General features: G+C 31.5%; 1 non-coding gene across 1 annotated transcript; it reads left to right on the top strand.

Annotated features, from left to right (window-relative positions):
- The first annotated feature begins 811 nt into the window (after nucleotides 1–811).
- On the top strand, nucleotides 812–884 carry TRNAA-UGC. Its single transcript has one exon. It is a non-coding gene; the product is annotated as a tRNA-Ala (tRNA).
- Nucleotides 885–3,631: the final 2,747 nt, after the last annotated feature.

Here is a 3,631-nt window from a genome sequence, read left to right as displayed (position 1 = left end):
ATATGTATGATTTCCAATATAAACTCAAATACATGTAATCTTTACTGATATTTGTTTTACTTACCCATCAAATAAAGTAACTCATCTCCCATCAAATATTAGTAAATAAAGCTCATCGGTTTCATTTATATTCTGGTACTTCAACTAACTTATTAATATCAATATTAGTGAAGAAAATAAACATTCCGAAAAAGAATAAATATGATTTTTGGGGATATGGATGTCGAATGGATTTTTAACTCTGCACCTGCATCCAACCCATTAATGTACGACCAGGACGCCCACCAGCAGAAGAACGGATGAGACGGTTCAGATCCGCTGATTCGATCTCAAATGCTCTCCACGAGGATGAGGGGAACAAGAATATTCACCTTTTGTCCATGGACTATGCCACAACATTCATACTAAGTTAAGGACTTAGGGTTGCGTTCATTAGTTTTTCATAGACGATTTTGAATGACGATAATACAATAAAATTTGTGATAATTAATAATTAATTCCGTAGAATTCGAGGTTATTCTGGTTAGAGTTATGAATCTCTTACAGACCATTAGAGCGAAATCAGGTAAATACTTAGTGAGGTGAAACAATCCTAGAAAATAAATCTTCAAAGAAACTTGAGTCACTTTGGATGGTTTTTTTGCCCGGTCTGTTCCCCGTTTGGCAACGCGTTTATAACATAAAAAAAGGTGAAGCGGTAATTAGGTTGCAAACTTGTAACAAAATGTAAATCAATGATCAAAATGAGGGTGACAAGTTGAAGCAACATAAAGTAACTATTTATATAAAGAAACAATCAAATTGTCCATGTGGGGATGTAGCTCAAATGGTAGAGCGCTCGCTTTGCATGCGAGAGGTAGAGGGTTCGATACCTTGCATCTCCATTTAGATTGTTTTTAGTTACAATTTATATGTTAGAGATATTTTGGAAGACTTTTTTTCTTTCTTCCAAATGTTTTTTAAGGATCAAATATCAAACAAAAACTTACATTTATCAAATAAGTTCCAATTAGACCATACAAATAAATGAAAAATAAAATTGTCATACAAACCCAATGTTTGTTGCTAGGCTTCCGACTAAGAGCTTTGTTTGAGTTTTGTTTCAAATGGTACTATTAGGAAAAATGTTTTAACCCAATCAAAAAAAAAACAAAAAAATAAAATAAAAATAGATAATTATTTAGTCTTTATAACACACCAGGAAACAAAAAAGAAAAAAAAAATTGTCTTGCAAACACCTAACATATTTTGAGAGACTTTTCTTCTTTCTTCTAAATGTTTTTGAAGGATCAAATATCAAACAAAAACTTACATTTATCAAATAAGATCCAATTAGACCATACAAATAAATGAAAGATAAAATTATCATACAAACCCAATCAAAAAAATAAAATAAAATAAAAAACTGTCTTGCAAACAACTAGAGATTATCAGATGTTTCAATCCCTTTTATGTTAAATTTGGTTTAACTTTTCATTACCACTATTTACAGTAATTTTGTTAAGAGAACACTCAAATAAAAGGTCTACAAAGATCCTTAAAATTGCCGATTTACTAGCCCCATGTTAACGTTTTAAATGTTACCGCCTTCTGCATGCATTTTTCTTATCGACGTTAGATTTTCAAAATTAACATGAAACATTTGTTATCAAGAGCATGTATGGGTAACAACATTAGGAAAACAACTTCATATAAACTTCTCTTTATGAACTTTTCTCGGTGGTTAGCTGCATTATTTTTTTGCTTCTAATCTTCTCAATGTATCTTTTCTTCATCTAGCAAAACAAAAATGTCTTATATGTTGCATGACATTAAGCAATTTTTGACAAAAGAAAAACAACAAAACATTGAAAGAGCGAAACCTGCATATTGGAAAATAAGAAAGGCATCAACATAATTGGGTAATTGAAACCAATTACAAATTCCAAACTAAAAGAAAGTACACAATGAAGCAGATGATCATGGAATGTACAAGAAAAAATGCAACTAACTATTGATAAGAACCACAGTGTTTGTTTTCATCCTCTCCGTTCATCTTGTTCTCTTTTTAGTTGATGTTTCTTTCGTGGTACAAAAGCTTTGTCCCTAAACTGATCTCTTCCCGACATGATATAGATGATGAAATAACCCCTAAGTTTTTGAATAGACTATGAAATATATAAATTTTCTCTCCATCTGTTTTTAAACGCTAATGCAATTATCTTTTATTTTTACATTAATAAAAAAGCAATCGAGCCTTTATTTTTTTATGTAGAGACTGTTGGGAAAATTGGCACCCCAAGGACAGCGGAATACATGATCACAAAAGAAAATTGGTGATTTGAACCAAACATGGGAGAAATAATAAGATAGACAGAAGATAAACAACCACACAACACAAGATATATATGGTTACCTTTACATGCTACATCCACGGTTAACACCACCAGAAAAACTTTCATTAAATCAAAGACCATTACATGCTCTTTCCGCAACGCACAAATGTAAACTAAAATAAAAGAGTAAACAAGACATACTTGAGAACACCATTTAAGAAACCAGAGAAACCAACACTCTAAATCATTCTTCAAACCAACCTCATATCTTACCTTTTACACCTTCTTCATGGTTGCCAGTAACAGAAGAGAAACATGGAAACTCTCTAGAAACTTGGTTTAACGCAAAACCCTAAACACTTGTAAACCAAATATCATCTTTAAACAAGTTTTTCTCTCACACCAATATTGGCCTTCACAATAGCACTCGATCCTCCCTAACAAAGAGACCAAAAACCTAAGCACAAAGCTTTACCCCTCTTCTAGGTTGGGTTATCTCTACACTCCTAATATTAATCCTTTATATAGAGAAAACATTACTTTGGAAATAAGTTTTCCAAACTTAGCCCCTAAATTCCTAAACTTTAGGAACAAGTTTACACAATTTAAAGTTTAACAAAAAAGAAAAACCTAATTTACACCACCGACTAAATTCCACATAGACATTGAAGATATTTGATACACATAAGATATATTGGTTAGAATATGTCTTATGGAGGGATAAGAAGTTCTTCACAAAGTAATCATATAAACATTAATGAGACTGTCATTGAAATCATATATAATCAAGGACTTTCATGTGTAACTTGACAAATGACTAATTTAAGTGGTCATTCAATGAGTGAGTAGTAGTTGACTTCTCACTAAGTTAGGTTTTAGTCGAATATGTATGACTGATTTTGTAAAGTCTTCTTCCCTTTTTAATTTTTTTTTAAAAAAAAATCAATAAATAGATGATTACAATTAACTAAACCTATGGTCCTCATGTAAAGAAGGCAGGATCCAAATAGGGGTATACACCAAGCCATATGGCTTATATTTGTTTTAGCCCACTGAGCTAGATCATGAACAACTCTATTTTCAGCACGGTTAACAAAGATAAATGAGATAAATTTAAACTTGTGAAATTACGTTTTTAATATCTTGTAAAATACAATGTGTTCTCTGATCTTCCATGAAGGCCTTCTTATTTATTTGGTCTAAGATAGCTAGTGAATCACTCTCAACAATTATTCGATTAAGTTTTCAAAGCCAACATTAAGGAATCTCTTATTGCTCAAGTCTCTGCTTCTTCTAGAGAGAAACATACGAAGTAA

Source organism: Papaver somniferum, unplaced genomic scaffold, assembly GCF_003573695.1.
Source record: "Papaver somniferum cultivar HN1 unplaced genomic scaffold, ASM357369v1 unplaced-scaffold_10, whole genome shotgun sequence".
Taxonomy (NCBI): domain Eukaryota; kingdom Viridiplantae; phylum Streptophyta; class Magnoliopsida; order Ranunculales; family Papaveraceae; genus Papaver; species Papaver somniferum.
Note: the sequence above shows the minus strand (reverse complement) of the source record. Positions and strands in the feature narration are given on the sequence as shown.